The sequence below is a fragment of the Podarcis cretensis genome, assembly GCF_951804945.1.
Source record: "Podarcis cretensis genome assembly, chromosome: 2".
Lineage (NCBI taxonomy): Eukaryota > Metazoa > Chordata > Lepidosauria > Squamata > Lacertidae > Podarcis > Podarcis cretensis.
In genome coordinates, this window is record NC_137171.1 from 21,952,064 (window position 1) to 21,969,445 (window position 17,382).

General features: G+C 44.8%; 1 protein-coding gene across 6 annotated transcripts in view; it reads left to right on the top strand.

The window, feature by feature from the left end:
* The window catches only part of DGKA (diacylglycerol kinase alpha), a 78,097-nt gene that overhangs the window by 8,330 nt on the left and 52,385 nt on the right, over window positions 1-17,382 (top strand). Inside the window, exon 1 of one of the 6 annotated variants that reach the window (XM_079965404.1) lies at window positions 14,837-14,973. The exons of 4 other annotated variants lie outside the window; for them this stretch is intronic. The gene's annotated coding sequence lies outside the window, so the exon portion shown is untranslated. Of the gene's footprint in view, window positions 1-14,836; window positions 14,974-17,382 lie in introns of those variants that run through there. One more of the 6 variants, XM_079965402.1, reaches the window with a different exon arrangement.

Sequence of the window (17,382 nt, forward strand, 5' to 3'; positions counted from 1 at the left end):
CTTAACCAGTGTTGTGTGTTTCTTGCGGGAATGAGGCACAGCAGAGACTTTGATGTCTTTATGATATATGGTTTATTTACACATATATACAACCTGAGCCTGCGATGGAGGAGCTCACAGCATTAACACCCCAAAAGGGTCTTGTTTCTCCCATAGCTGCAGCCGTGGATTCAAACAGACATCAGGTATTGCTCTCTGACTCTCCAGCTTGCTGCTTTAAAGGTAAAGGTACCCCTGCCCATACGGGCCAGTCTTGACAGACTCTGGGGTTGTGCGCCCATCTCACTTAAGAGGCCAGGGGCCAGCGCTGTCCGGAGAAACTTCCGGGTCACGTGGCCAGCGTGACATCGCTGCTCTGGCCAGAGCCAGAGCCAGAGCCGCACACGGAAACGCCGTTTACCTTCCCGCTGGTAAGCGGTCCCTATTTATCTACTTGCACCCGGAGGTGCTTTCGAACTGCTAGGTTGGCAGGCGCTGGGACCGAGCAGCGGGAGCGCACCCCGCCGCAGGGATTCGAACCGCCGACCTTTCGATCGGCAAGCCCTAGGCGCTGAGGCTTTAACCCACAGCGCCACCTGCGTCCCATTAGCTTGCTGCTTTACATCACTGCAAACTCTCAGCTCTAAAATTCAGGCTTTGTCCTTCTAACTATCCTTGAGTTGAGGGAGGAGCCCCACCCATTTGTTCTCTAGCACAGAGTCCCTTGCCTTTGTTCTCTTAATGGCCCATCACCCAGGCGGTCACCTCAACACAGGAAGCTAGCCTGGCTTATATTTTAACACTTGTTGGATCCAGGAACTAGAAGGATCTCACATATAGCCTACTCCTTCCCTCCCCACTTCCCAAATTCATAACAATACCAAGCCAGCCGCTCTGTGGTTTGTTTCCTCACTGATGAAGAGAGGCATTTTTGCTCAGACACCTCATGCATATTATAGTTAAAAGAAGCCACACAGCCTGGTTTAGGATTATGTGTGAATGCAGACAGCGAGGTTGCTAATGAAAGTCTCCTCCACTTGCCGCTTCAGCAAGAATGCTGCCTTATAGCCAGCCAGAAAGTGGCTAGCCTTGGCAGAAAGAGAAAACTAGGACAGATGGACCCCTCTTCCTAGTAATAGTGTTAGCAGCTTTAAAAACGTCTGCAGTGCCTCCTAATCTTGTACAGATCATCATCACAGGTGCACATCTGTAGGGTTGTGTTTTCAAACACAATTCTTTCCTCTCCTCTGTTGTTTCATGGTTTTTGCTTCTCTCGCTTTTACTGAGACGTGGGTGATGTGGTCCTTGTGAGAAGAACTACAGGCTTGGAACTGTGTATGTAGGAGAGCTGTGACTCATCCTCTGCAAGGATTAGATTTGCTTCTTTGGTACCAGCCTGTTCTGAACTATGTCTCTAACTTCCTCTGTGTGTTGCCACCTGCTTTCAAGAGCACTGCAATTGAATGGGCCAATCAGCTCACACAGAGCATCAAACGTCTCTTGTACAGTTGCACAGCCAGCCTATTTCGGCAACTAGGTTATTACACAGAAGAGTGAACATTTTCAAAAGGCACACGGAAAATCTTCTTGTCCCCTCTGGGTTTTCGCTTTAAATCATGTGTTACCTAGGGACAGTTCATCATCACATTTTGTGAACATGAAAAACGTGTGTAGAAAATACTGTGTAGACTGCATGCAGATCGTCGGGTGTGATCTCTTATTATGAGTTCATTTGGCTTTGTATGTGTATACTAGGAAGCCATATTTGGCTGTGGCTTCCCATTATGTGCATACACAGAAAAATCCTTACATTAATAGCTACATGTGGGTTGCATGCTCTTTCTTATGAAAGAGTGCTTTTTGGGGGGTGCGGAGGTAGAATGTATGAAGTGACTAATTTAAAAGCTTTATACACATAAATAACCAAATAGTGCTATTTCTGTGTAGTCAGATTCCTTTATAATTAGAGCAGTGTGTATTCTGCATCTATTTACTTAAGCAATATCCAGTTCTGCAGCAAAGAAAGTTAAGTTATGCTATCTGAATATATTATGCAAATAAGTGCCATTCAGTTTCTGCAAAAAAATTGTCCTCTTCCACAGTTCAGCTGTCTTGAACATGACAAATCCCATTGAATAAGACTGTGTATGCACTCCCTTTTGCTCTACATCCAGTGTTCTCTCACAGCTGGTTCTGGAAGCAGTGTACACATGACATTAGCCACAGTCCATAACTACCCTGTATCTATCCTGTCATTTCTTACAAAATGCTGTGTTTTGATGTGTTTTTCCCCAAACCAGCTTCGATCCGAATTGAGAGGAAGAGTGACTTAGCTGCTTTTTTAAGCCAGTAATGTGTGCATAGCGTAAGACTGCTAATCCTTTGTTATGCATCGTGAAACTTTGGAAATTGGGCATGCTAGACATCCAAATAGAATAATAAATGTTGTGTGTGCTTAGTTCTCCTGCTCCGCATTGAATCCTAGGGTTGGAAAAGAATAAGTGCAACCCTTCGTCTCAAACAGTCCCAGCTGACTTAAGCAAATATTCTACACTGCACACGACAGGGAAGATGAAATGCTCAATCTGACCTTGAGGCACACTGAGATGGCATAAAATATGGGGAAGGGATAGAAAGCATGGCAGGAGAAGGAAATGGGCACCAGGAGCCAGGGAACATATACGTACTTGGGTGATCAACTGAGATCTGGGGTGTTTGGTTCTGCTCTTTCAAGAAAGCCTTTTTTATCTGGGCTCTCTGAAGACAGGTCAATATGTTTCAGCATCTCTTTTCAAAATTTCCATTAAGTCTCTCGAGTTATTGTCCTATTTTCCAATCCACATTTTTTAACTTGGTCAGCATGGATCTCTAGCATCGCTATCTGGTCTCCAAATCTTTGGCTGACATTTATTTTTTTATTTATTTTTTGCGATCATTTCTGTGTGGTACCTAAGATAACATCTGGGGGGAAATAAATTTTCTGCAGCTACTTCTTTATATGTCCATACTATGTTGCCTTCCACTTCTAGATCCAAACACCAGTGAAACTGCGTCATAGTGCTTTGCTATGAACTTAACTCCTGCCCCCATAAGGTAACCCAAATAGTGCAATAAGAATAAGCTCTGCAAGCCTCTTCATTTTCTCAGTAAGTCCCTTTCCACTGTATTACTGAAAATGTGCTACAAGACTCTGATTAGGCATGACCCCCTTGCAAATGTGAAAGTACAGCATATCCTACCCACATGTAAAAGAGATGCATACTTGCTCCTGGGCGAGAGCTGTGCCATTGAACACCTCCTTTTTTAGATTTAACTAAATGTGCACCTTATACGGGCATCCAGCAGCAAAAGAGTGCATAGCTTTGACTGAAACAACAATTCCCTAAAGGTGAACAAACAGGAAAGGCACTGCAGTAGGAAGATAGTTAGGCTTCTGTTCAATGCAGTCCCCACTCCAAAATGGCTAGGTGTGTGTTTCATCGGCTAAATGTGGTCAGAAGAAGCCCACAGCTTCCAAATAATTACTGGTACTTTGTATTTTAAAAGCCTGTCACTTCCATCTATTTTGTGTATGGGGTGAGTTTGTTCTGTGTCATGAAGTGAGTCACAAAACAATTATATTTTTCCCCACTTTTTTTTTTTATTAAAAGTTTTCATAATGCATTAAAATTATATGTAGAACAAATGAAGTCAGAAATATCAAGTACCCAGCACGGCAATGCACTGATGGGCAAATCTGTACTTTTTGCTCTTCTGTAATGTGGTTTTCAAAGACACGGCTCTCTCAGAACATAATGGTGGGAACTCCATTCTTTTGTGATTCTGCCAGAATTACTATTGTTCGATAAAAGTTGAGAGTGTTTCAGCTATATCTTTGTTATGGTGGTTAACTGACAGGGACATCCCCCGCACTCCTATTACTCAGTTCTAGATGTTTTTTATCATGAAGGGACATGTGCACTGGGAAGGGAGCAGTAGATTCTTCTCCGAAACATCCTTCCAGGGTTTTAATGTCTACATCTTGATCATAGCTTTGCCATTGGAGGGGAAGGAGGCAGCTCAGCATCCTTCAGATTCTGTCCACTCCAATTACTGCTTGCATGATAAATCTGACAGTCAGAATGCATAAAGTGGAAGGTGAAAGTGGGGGTGTGCAGTGCCCCCTTCTTACTTTCCCCCTTCCCAACTGATAGGAATTGTGAGACATTGGCCGCCAGCTGCAGGCCGTCTGGGTTGCTCTACGGGAAATAACTTCTCTGTTTTGTACTAAACCTTACAAATGCCTTCCAGACATCCAGTTTACTGAGCAGTCATCGTGATTTGTGCTCAGAATGCTACTGGGGTGGTTATATGTGATCACATTTTCAACACTATTTGCACCTGCCAAAGTTTTAGGGCAGTCGCACTGCTTCGTTTCCAAACAATGCATATCCTATCGCTTCCTGCTGAAACCCTGTGATTTTTCATACCACAAATGGTTTGTGTGTGTGTTTGTCCTACGATAGTGTGAGAGTGCCCTTCCAGATGGCAGTAATGCAGGATTATGAAAGCATCTCAGGACATATAATAAAGTGGACCGTCCAGTATAAATCCACCATGAATGCACTGTTATTAAGTCAATGACATATTGCAGAATGCACCTGCAAAAGACAAACAAACCCATCAGTCTGGAGGGGCCCTGACTTCATTAGTGATCAGTGATGGAAAGTCTAGGTTCCCATATGCACTAGAAAATTAAGACTGATAACTGAAATATCTGAAATACATATTAAGATCCTAAAAATTAGATGCTGAAAAGATAATATATTTCTGAAATATGGTTCCAGTCCTATTTATGATTTCTCCTCTGTGAGGAAATTGGATTGTAAACTCATTGGTGAGGGAGGGGGAGAGAGAAACCCTTCTACATAAATATAAAAGTAGTAACAGCTTCACTTCTACCCTCCATTCCATTCCTGTTGTCTCCTTCTTACCACTCCTTTTTGGCGCACTGGAATGGACTTTGTGTACCTACTGCAAGTAGGTATAGAAGATTTTCTCATGGCTATGTATTTGATCCTTCCTCTTGCCAAAGCAGCTCCTTCGCAGAAGTCTGACAACTGCCAGGATCTCAGAATTAATTAGCTTTTGCAATGATAGATGATCAAGATCATATCATCAGGGTTGCGTTGATTCATCTGAACTGTTCATACATTACAATTATATTTTTGCAAGTGGAATAATATCAGTAATTTTCTGATCTGCCCCCGCAACCAGTTTCCATGGTATCTGAGAGCCTCCAATCTGTTACCAATCGCTACACAGAGTGATCACCTCAGTCCAGCTTGCCACAGTGAAATGTGCAGATTGAAACCAGGCTCTCACTGAATACTAAAATTGTGATCATAAACCAGGGGTCACCAATCTAAGGCTCATGGGCCAGAAGCAGCCTGTGGAGGTTGTTTGATTGGTCCATGAGCCACCCCCAAACTGAGCTGCCCGCTCGTGTGCTGCGCTAAAGCTGTGCAGCATGGCATGGGGACTCGCTTTCGTGGTGCCAAAAATTGCGGGGGGGACGGGACGATCCGGCCCACAGAGGGATCTCCGCAGGATTGATCTGGCCCAGGCAAGATAAACCTTGCTGACCCCCGTCATAAACTGAAGCAACATTTTCTTATGGAGTGAATATGTTTTCTTGTTCTCTTGAGGAATCATATGAGTTTCACCTATAAGAAAGGGCAAAAAACTGAGCCAGAATGGAGAGAAGCTATACCGTAGTGTGTAAGCCAGATCAGAATCAATCAAAGCTGATAAATAGACAAAGAGGATCAATACTGTTTTACTGAGCTTCTAGGCGCAGCCTTTTACAGGATCAGTTCTCTTGTGGGGAGAGAGAGCAATGGAGACTTGTGTTCTTTTACAGATATGGTGAACACTCAAACTGAATTTTAGTCTTTAAAGCACCATCATCTCTCTGCCCCCCCCCCGTTAAAAAAGACAACCCCACAAAAAAATAGTGTGACCTTGGAGCAATTTCCTCCAGGTTCCAGTTGAGAGCAGCAGTGGGAAATATCTGTTGTCTTGAAGCAAAACCTGGTTGGCCACTGTGGGAAGCAGAATGCTGGCTGAGGTGGCCTGTTGTGTGATTCAGCAGGACTCCTCTTATGAAATCTCCCTGGCTTGCTCTTAGTAGCCAGCTGCAAAAACCTCTTTTCTCTTGTTACTGACTACATTTAGCTTGTCCAAACTAGTTGGTTCCACCCTTAATCAGTTGGGCAACCTGTGTTCAGCACCCAGTAACCATCAGCCATCAAGGATTTGTACACACAACAGTTTAAAGTAGATTTGATTAATCACATGTGCATGTTTTCACATTGTTCGCATCTGTTGACCCAGTCGTTCTTTGTCCTGACGAGACACTCCTCAGTGGGCTGCTGGCTCTCTACCAGGCAAGGCTTTGACATACAAGAACGTTTTCATTTTTTAAACTACGGCATAAATCTGGTAACACCTCCCCCCAAAAAAGTATGTTTTAATATTGGCTGTTTTGCCCACTGTGAAATATGCTTGATATTTGGCTTCTGTGAAAGTTGTTTATTATTGTGCTAATCTACAGACAATTATCTATATGGCAGATGTGCACAGGTAAACAAATATATCTCTTGTGCAAACCCACCATGGACCTCAAGTTTCTGGAACTTCTAGAGGGTGGGGAAGTAGTAATTGAGGTGAGGGGACAACAGCATGAATACATCCCATCAAGTACCACCCACTTGTATAGTTGGGAAAGATCAAAATAGACAGGGAGACAAAAGGGCGCAAGAGCACACATAAAAAAAGGGCTGCTGTGACCCACATGCACAATAATGCCTTGTTGCATACACAGCTCAAAAGCAATTTAGCAAGTGGCTTTAGCTAGCAAACGACCCCAAAGCCTTCTGAGGAGATTATGTTGCATATCTGAAGAGGATGCTTATGAGAATACTAAGCTCAGTGTCAATGCAGTACCATGGTAATTAAGGCTTGAGGGGGTTCTACCCTTTGAAACTCTTTTTCACATGTCAGTTACAGCACTTGTGTTGTAGAGGTCTTTTAGCCACGGAGCAAATATGCCATTTTACTTGACTTAACTGCAGAGCAGCCCCAAACATCCTGCATCTTTGGTGTGGGTAGAACCAGCCTTAGATCCCTAAACAAGATAGCAACATCACATTTCATCTTCTTTGTTCATGTGTTATTTTTGCCAAAAGGCTTTGGTTTCTGCGGATCTGCTTGTACCAAGGCACTTAGGGGCTGAGATGGGAGGAGAGTTCTGGCTTTTTTTACCAGGATAGTATTTGGCAATAAGCAAACAAAGCGGCATTTGGCTCCCTATTTACATGTTATAATGAGGAGACAGGTCATGCAATCATATGTGTGAAGGACATTGAGTACTCGGCTCTATTATTTCATTATTTCATTGTGTTCTTACATCACTACTGCGCATGGCTGTGAGATGTACCTTTAGAGCAGGGCTACTTAACATGGTACCATGTAGATGTTGTTGCATTATGACTACGGTCATCCTTTACTGTTGGCCATGCTGGCTGGGGCTGATGGGAATTGGAGTTTTGGTTGCCCAGAGTTTTTAATGTATGCTAATTTTGTTGTTTTATGCTAATTTTGTTGTTTGTTACTGGCTTTATTGCTTCTCACTATTGATTTTACTGCTTGTGTTTTATTTTTGTTGTTCATTAGTGCTCTTGAGATGTTGTTGGACTGAAACTCCCATAATCCCTGACCGTTGGCCATGCTGGCTTGGACTGATGAGAGCCGGAGTCCAACAACATTTGGAGGGAACCACATTGGCTACCCCTGGAGTAGTCTGTGTCACAGAGTGTGCAGGTCAGTAATCACACAGATCAAAGTTGGAGTTAACTCTTTATTAGCAAAACCACCAACCTGGCAGAGTGTCAGCAGCTCATTCTCAGTAGGTCCCCACCTGCACACAGCCATCTAAGTCCCTTCCTCCCCAGGGCTTTTGCCAAGCCTTTGGAGACTAAGACTGCATGCAGCCTGTTGCTGCTCTGCACATTTCAGCCCTCTTCTGGTTCTGGCAGATCAAGGGGAAGGGGAGTTTGTTGCAGCAGGAAGGGGAGATACCTGTGACTCTTCACCAGCTCAACTCATCTCTGCCTCTTGACTTCCTTCCTCCCACTCACCTGCTTCATCTTCTGCCTCTGATTCTGGACTTCTGTCTGCCAGACTCTCCCAGCTCATAAAGCACTGTTACCCATTCAGCTTCCAACACCTCCTCTTCCCAGTCTTCACCCCCTTCTTCCTCTGACCACTCACTTTCTGGGGAAATGAGAAATTGTTGCTGCCTTTGTTACCAGACAGAATTGTTGAACAGCCAGCAATTCTGTATAATATCAGCAATGCTAGTATCATACTCATGAATGCTAGTAGAGTAGCTCCATTAGAGACAAATATATGGTCAATTAAGCTTTCACAACTTCTACTTCATGCATAGTTCCTAATCTATAAAGTTTTATGCCGCAGTAAATGTCCTAAACTTGAAAGTGCCATGATGCCTGTTTCTGTCATGGAGGGAAGACCAAAGATGTGCACATTATTCTGGCAATGCATCATCGGAAGAGCTTGTTGATTATATCCAATATTTTATCATCTTGGTGGGGAGATTTCTAGCCCAGTGTTATACATAGCTTAGCTGTAATAAGGTATAGGAAGCTGGGCCAAGTGGTTAAGTAGCACAGTCCTTAGTGGTCTCATGTGATCTGGCATGAAGTGATTAGGGTGTTTGGACAAACATGGTACACCCTTCATGTGTTAGGGGGGCAGTGGAGTCAGGTACAGATTAGGTGAGCATGAGAAGGGGGCCCTACATGCATACCATTGTACATTCATAGAGCTCCATGTGAGTGGGGGGAACCTGGGCTAATCAGGCTATTCCTTTTCATTGGAATTTATACATCAGTATGCATGTAGGGCTGCTTCTCACAGGCTGCGTACATATTACTGACTGAAAATGCTTCTCAGTTGTTCTTTTTCTGAAGTCATACTGAAGATAGCTTCAGGGGGTAATGTATTGAAATGCAGTATTTCATAAGAAACTGCAGGATAGATAAAGGATAGAAATGGATTGTGGCTAATGCCGTGTGTTTGCCGCTTCCTAAACCGGTGGTGGAATGTACTGGATCCAGAATACACAGGAGTGTGTGCACAAGCACATTCTCCAAATACATGGCCAGTGTGTGCAGAGACGGAAGGGGCTAGCTCCTACAGCCCTTTGCGCCTTAGTTTCACATGTGAGGTGGTTTGTTTGAATGCTCCTATATCTGACAAAGGTCAACAGCTAGTCCCCAAAACTTCTGTGCTGCCTGGGAGTCATAGCCACCAAAGATGGAAGTAGATACCTCTTCCCTTCCAGAAACTACCAGCAAATAACTTTGAAACATGTTTGGCACATGTCCTCAGATAAAAGGCAGGAAGCATCTCTTCTATGTCTCAATCTTCTCTCTGTTGCACCGATTGCAAAACCTCTCTTCCTTGCATTTGGAGTTTGCTTCCTTCCTTCCTTCCTTCCTTCCTTATCAGGCCCATGGATTATAATTAGGCTCACTTTATCACCACAACAACCCTGCAAGGTACGGTAGCCTGGGAGGTTGTGAATTGCTTAAGGTCACTCAAGAAAGTGCACAGCTTAACAGGTACTTTCCTCCCAGAACCAAACTCAACATTTTTTTTGTTGCACCTGGTGTTTTCATTGCTGAGCTGGCAAGCGAAGCATCTTTTTCATTATGTTGTTTGTCCTTCCTAGGAGCAGGTGGGGCTTTTGGGGGTTGGTGGACAGGGGGACCATAACATGGTGACTTTTCCCTGCCACTGAAGTATGGGGCTGGAAGGACTAATTAGCTAATGATTGTAATTTGATCTACAAATGTGACTGCCAAGTGGGCTGGGAGTGTGCACATTTGCGACTCTGTATAAACCGCAGCACCAAACACCTCCCGCCCACGTACATTTAACTGGCAGAGAAAAACATCTGCAACCTCGAAAAGGGGAAATTCCAGATGCAGCATTTGTGACGTAGTGAGGGGGGGGGGTGTTCCTCTCTGTCAACCAGGCATCCCCTGTTCCGGATTTGACATTTGCAAATCCTGCACCCCCAGGAATAGTAAGAGAAGTAAAATCACCTGCCTTAGAGGAATCCTCTCTGGGGCGGGGGGGGGGGGGATGTGGGCTCCACAGCATATTCACGCCTCACCACTTTCCGTTACAAACCGAGCTGTCACCCGTTCCATGAAATCAATCTGTGGTCTCTTGAGACATAAGCAGGATTACACAAGAATCGCTCAAAATATATATTTAACTACAATACTTTAGTGGATTACAGAGCCAAGCTGAAATGAACTAAAACATCAGATCATCTCTCTGGCTCTGTGTTGGAAATGCATGCTTTGGCCTGTAAGGTGCAGTGCAAATGTCATGCCAGCTCTCAGTTATCCATGCTTAGGAGCCTGGGAACAATGGGAGCAACTGGAATTGTGTGTGTTCTCTCCCCAGGCTTGAATACCTGTGCCTGTTCACACTGTTCCTAAACATGTCTGTACAACTGCAAAATCAAGCTGTGAACTGCATATTTGCTCTAAACTGGGAGCATATAGATATAGTTTGAAATCAGACCTGCAGGTTGTGAAGGGGAAGAGAGCTGAGGATCCATCAGGAGACAGTTGGCTGTTATTTTATTTGTTAGAGATGCCCCACCACTTGGCAGCTGACAATTATAACAATTAAATTGTTAGCAGAATAAGACTATATCCTTAATCCATTTTCTAGGAAGCATGAGCCTCCGTGGTCAATCCATCTACTTTTATAAAGGACAGACAGTGTATGGCCTGGATCTTTTTGCGCTCTCTCTCTCTCTCTCTCTGTGTGTGTGTGTGTGTGTGTGTGAGTGAGTGAGGGGGGGGGGGCTCCAGAAGGGTAGGAATAGAGTTGCCACGTTGTCTGGGAATGTAGCTGTTACCTGGAGTCCTAGGCCTCTCAGCTGGTAGCCTGAGCAGTGTACCATCTGGCTGAGATTTTAAGATTAAACCTGGAAAAACCTTTGCTACAGTCAATGGTAAGCATGCATATCTCCCCCCCTGCAAATTTGCATATATTTGTTGGTGTGTTTTGCTGTGTCCCCCCCCCCCCCCATGGCTGTTACCTACCTTGAGCTTAGTAAGATGTGGTATATGGGTCAAAGATGTAGCAAACAAAACATAAATATGTCATTGGGAACATACACTCTTTGTTTCAGAAAATAGTCACAGCTCAACATGCACGTAGACCACACCCACCCACGCAGATGGATGGATTGATTCATGTGCACAGCATTTCTAGAATAACAGGCAGGCACACTGAGTCAAGACTAGTGCACATACACATATCAACACCCACGTGTTCCTACACAGAGCAGTTGTAGATGCTGACTCCCCTATCCTGCCGTGCAGTTTTATTAACAGATTGAATACAGAGACGAGCTGATCACATGCTAAACAGAAACCTAAGACTATAGAACATGCATATATAATACTAGATGGGTGCACATGCAAAACACAACACATACACCAGGAAAAAATGGAAATTGTGGCACTGCTGACGTTTTTCATGTTCACATGTATAAAGGGACAGTCAACAGAAATGCCACCTCAAACGTATTTTCCATTCATATGTGTCAATGTGTATTTAAATAAACTGCAAATATAGAAGTGCACACATAGCTTTGACAATTAGCCAAGAGGCATTTTTTTTTTAAAAAAAAGATCTGTTTGCCATTTCAGCACTAATCAAGTGGGAACCCTAACAGAGATGTGCAAACATGATCTTTTGTGGTCAATACATTCCCTCCACCCATCTCATCTTGCAGGCCTGGGAACTCCATTCACCTATTCCTCACCTGCCCTTGTGTGTATATGTTTTCCTGCTCCATAGCAGCAGGCAGATGCTGGTAATCAAGCAGCCCTGCCCTGGCTCTGGGCTTAGATTTCTGCCAAGAAGGAAAACCCTGTTGAGGAAATAAACAAATAACAGTGATGGGTGTAACATCTGCCTCAGCCAAGGAGTGAGCAGGGCATGTGGAATGCATTTGTTTAGCCCTTTGTGGGCCAGATTTCCAAAAGCACCCAACTCCAGTTTCAGTATTGCTGTAAGGGCCAAAAAGTTCCCTACCAGTTCCTTTCTTGTGTCCTACAGACAAGTTGCTAAAACTGCTGTTGGGCCTCCTCTGCACGCCCAAGCTATGGGCATATTGCACAATGCCTACAAACCTACAGGGACGCACACAGACGCAGACATGAAGTGTACCACTGAATAGTATGCAAGATGGAGGTCTGTGTGTGCAAAGCTAGAGAAACAGTGCTCTTCCTGCAACCAACGAGATATAATGAATGGAAAGGAAGAAAACCTTGTGTGGAAAAGTGCAGCCTGTAGTTGCAACAAACCACTTGCATAACCAAGCACATAAAAAAGAACCTTCAAGGCCACAATCTAAACTCATTCGGAGTCACATTGTTAAGTGGGCTGCCCACAGACACAAGGGTGGTGTGGATTAGCCCTAATTTTTAAAACACAGTGACTGCTGGACATGCTGGCAATCTGGCTCTGCGGCAAACCAACCCACATAACTCATCGCTGTGCATTAATTACAAATGGGTTGATTTAAACAGCAGCAAAGGCATCTCAGTTGGAAACTAGTCCCCAAATGCGTTCTATCAGTCAGTCTCAACTCACTGGCAAATTCAATGCACTCGAAGGAAAGAGGATGAACCAGAAAATAGTGGGAAGACAGGGTGTGGTGTTTTTTTTAAAAAAAAACACAACACACTTTTTAACTGTGCAGGGGTGGACTTTGGTAATATTTTGTAGTATGGCACCCTGTGCAAGGCCAAAAATTGGATGCCCCCTTTTCAGTTATGGATCTTCTCAATTTTGTAACCTCTTGACTCGGCACTATGTGTGGGGGTACTGCTTGTACAGCCCTATATCCAGCGCTGAACTGTGCTGCTCTGCATAGAAAAGGATTCTCTCTAAACCCCAAACTACTAATACACAGGTGGAACCTGTAACAAAATGTTGCAGTGTGGACTGTTCCTGTTCAGGGTATTATTGGGGTTGTTTTTATTTTGATCTCTCATATATATACAGTGGTACCTCGGGTTACATATGCTTCAGGTTTCAGACTCCGCTAACCCAGAAATAGTACCTCGGGTTAAGAACTTTGCTTCAGGATAAGAACAGAAATCGTGCTCCGGTGGCGTGGTGGCAGCGGGAGGCTCCATTAGCTAAAGTGGTACCTCAGGTTAAGAACAGTTTCAGGTTAAGAGCGGACCTCCGGAACAAATTAAGTACTTAACCCGAGGTAACACTCTGTCTGTGTGTGTGTGTGTGTGTGTGTATGTGTGTGCGTGCACGCGCGCGCGCACACACACAGACACACACACACACACACACACACACACACAGAGTGGTACCTTGGTACATAAAACATATATATACTGTATATATATGTTTTTATGTTTATCTTTTCTGTAATCTTTTTTTGTCCTACCCCGACACTCTGTGACCACTGTCCATATTCAGTCACCATTTAGCTGTCTCTCCGTGTGTCATTTGTCCTCTGGGTTCCCCCCTACCTCTAAAGATTTTTCTGCTTCTGCCAACCTTCAGGTATCCCTGAACAGTCTGTTTCCCATTAGCTCCTTCATAGCTCCATAGCTGTCATAGCTCAACTTTCAGTTTGATCCTAAAGGTAAAGGTAAAGGTACCCCTGCCCGTACGGGCCAGTCTTGACAGACTCTGGGGTTGTGCGCCCATCTCACTTAAGAGGCCAGGGGCCAGCGCTGTCCGGAGACACTTCCGGGTCACGTGGCCAGCGTGACATCACTGCTCTGGCGAGCCAGAGCCGCACACGGAAACGCCGTTTACCTTCCCGCCGGTAAGCGGTCCCTATTTATCTACTTGCACCCGGAGGTGCTTTCGAACTGCTAGGTTGGCAGGCGCTGGGACCGAGCAGCGGGAGCGCACCCCACCGCAGGGATTCGAACTGCCGACCTTTCGATCGGCAAGTCCTAGGCGCTGAGGCTTTAACCCACAGCGCCACCTGCGTCCCTAGCGTCAGTTTGATCCTAGTATATCATAATTCAGGATACAGTTTGATAAAGCTGGAATGGCTCTAGAGCAGTTTTGATTATAAAGCTGTCTGCTGGATCTTGTTACTCTGATCACAATTTACGGGTTTCTGTTGAAATGTTGGGTATCTTATTCTGAGCACATTCTTAGCTCTTCTGAAGTGACTGAGCTAGTATGTCCCATGTGGGCTTAGTGTGCATCTTAGGATATACCCAGAATCAAGTTTTTGACAGGAGACCCCTAAGATAGAAGTTTGAAAACCTTTACGGGAACTAGGATGAATGTTTTCATACTTTTTTTTAAAGCCTTCCTCAGGAATTCTGTATGTAACCACTTCTCTCCTCACCCATTGTTCTTGCTTTCTCCATGAAAACATCATATAAGTAATCAGTAGACATGGTTGAGAGAGAAATGCAAAACAGCAATGCAAAACAGCAGCGGGGAGCCTAGAGGAAACGTGGGAGAGGGAGAGAGAGATTCTTATAGGCTTTGTGGAGAAGATAGGGGGGCTCTTTTCCATCCTAATTTCTGAGCCCGGGTCCCACCGCCTCGTTGGATGGCCAGCTCTCTACTGAGGAAGCAGCTCGTATCGTTTTTCTTTTCTTTTTGCCCGCCATTCTTCCTCCTCCTTTCACCCGCCCCTCCCCTCCACCCGGTGTTGTGTGCTTTAATGTATACAATGAAGGAAAGAAGAAGTCGAAAGAGAACTGCCTTGCGCTGATGTCAGGAGTAGGGCTGGCTCAGAGGAGGGTGTGATTGAGTTTGCTTGAGCTTCAGTCAGCCCTCTGTATTTTGTGCTGCCAACTTCCACTGTGCTGCTGAGCCGGTCTGCAAAGCAAGGTACAGAAAACCCTCGCTTTCTTTTATTTGTCTTCTGCAGCGACGCTTTGTTGCCAGAGATGTGTGTGCGTTTTGCGCCCTGCGCGGCGCGCGCTCAGGATAAAGGAATCCGGCAGGATTTTGGGGAGTATTTGTTGCAGAAGTTTCAGGAGATGAGATGTGCAGGGGGGGCAGTTTTCAAGGCCAGCGTGGTTGTGAACTGTCAGCTTTTTCGCTAGTGGACTGGACGGAAGCAGTAGGCTTTAAAACCACGAGAGCCCGAGTTGCTTTGCTTGTCTGCGACCAGAGACAGCATTTGGGGTGGGGAAATGTGTGCAAATCGTGCGGGGCGGGGGGGAGATCCTCACAGCCGTTGCAAACCCCACCAGCAGCAGCAGCTTTTCAGTTCGACCGGATTATTTTTGTCTGTCTGCAAGAGCGCGACAGAGCGCTGCAATCTGGGAAGGGGCAAAAATAGGTTTCTTTAAAATATGTATGACTCCAAGGCGCGTCCCGGGGAAGCAGGCGGACGGCTTTCTTATTTTAGCAGCAACGAGGGGAGAGACTGAGAGAGAACTTTGTGTGCTTTCGGAGGGGAGGTGGGGCGACGGGGTTGGGGTGTGGGGGGAGAAGAGAAAAATGAATAGTGCAACTTCAATGTCTGTGGTGATTCACCTCCCTGCCATGCAGCAATGTGGCACGTCGCTGCACCAAGAAACAATGCCAGCCGCAAAGTTTTCTTTTGTATTTATTTCCCCACCCCCATCCCACAAGAGGAAGGAAACCCATTTTGGTCTAGCCTGCTGGAGGGAGGGGGGCGGTGGGGGGGGGAAGACCGTACTTAGTACCACTTTAAACTTAAATGTTCTGCTGCCGCTGCTATCGGTTACCTCGTTCATTGAAGGCTCTCTGGTTTTATCTAACCCTGGGGAAGGCTTGCTTGGCCTCATTTCCTGTGAATAAGAGGGCGTTGATTCTTCTGATTTGCCACGGATAACTTGACATTGCATGCCTCAGTTTCGTGCCATGAGCCCTGTAAAGCGATCCCGGATTGTCATCCTGAAATGTGCCTCCTTCGCTTTCCACATAGCTTTCTTTATCTCTGCAATGCAGGAGACAGTTTGCCCCTCATTAACGTTGAGATGCCGTCTAGATGTTTTGGCAGCTTTCCTGAAGGAGGAGAGAGAAAGGAATTGGCACGTTTGGATTAAAAGCACTTGATGAATATCTCTCGAGCTTCTATTCTGGTGAAGTCCCTTCCTGCAGCTTTTGTTGCCTACTACAGTAGGGTTCGAGGATACAAAGAGTCTCCTATTTTTCTAGCAAGTAGGATTTATTTGAAAGTCAGCACTCCCAAGGTCTCCACTAGTAGGTCTTTCCTGGGCTGTTTCCTGTGAGAACGCTTTAAATAAAGATGCTGGAAATGACCGTTGCGTGTTCCCCTGAGCTACAGTCTGCTAGAGTGCTTTGTACATATTTTTGTAATTAATGGGTGAGGCTTTGATAATTATACGGGTCCCTTATGATCAGTGTTGGAAACTGAGATATGAAAGCTAGGAGCTAAGTGGCACCTTAAACCAAGTTATGGGCGCAACAACGGAATGTCTAGGCTTGCTTTTTTATAGCAAGAATACAAAGCTGAAAATGAACGAACTGCAGCTAAAATCTTAAGTTCATTTTTCACATGGTCTAGTATCCTTCCCCTGCCCACCCCCCTAATATTCTTAAGAGGGTCTCTTCTCCAGTCTTCAGAGAGTAGCTGGAAGTGGGAAGGCAGAAAAAGGTCCTCTTTTCCTTCCACTCTGCAGTATTAATCTGAAATCTTAGGCACAGTGCTGCACACCAAGTTCAGAAGCTGCTCACACAAATGAAATTCCCTGTGGCAAAATGCACCTAGAACAATGGGAGTTTGGAACACTGCTTATGATTTCTGAAATCCATAACAAAAAAGGAACTTTATGAACATTAGATAATTTGTTGGATGTAGCATTAAAGCAGATGGTGCAGAGTTTCACAGTGGACGGAGAGTTCTGAGGTACCCCATGGGCCAGTTTAGGTTTGGATCAGCCATCTCTTTCCTCCTTCTGGCTGGAAGATGGAGCTTATTGAGAAAAACGGGTTTGTGAGGGCAGGATGTGGTGGCAATGTGGCAAAGCCAAACAGATATGTTACAGGCTAGGCCTGTGGATAAGTGCAATATTATTATTTTTATTGTTATTAGCAAAGTTCAGTTTAACTTTGTGCTTTTGTTGGAAGGCAAGAGGCCAAGGTTCAAATTCTCGCTTAGAGAATTGTGTGCTTAATGTCCTTAGGCATTTCACTGTTTTGTCAAACAATCTACCTCAGTGATTTGGATAAAATTGCAAAACACTGAAAAGTTCCTTAAAATAGTAGGCAACAATTCAACAGGTGTCCACTGTTAGAAACAGC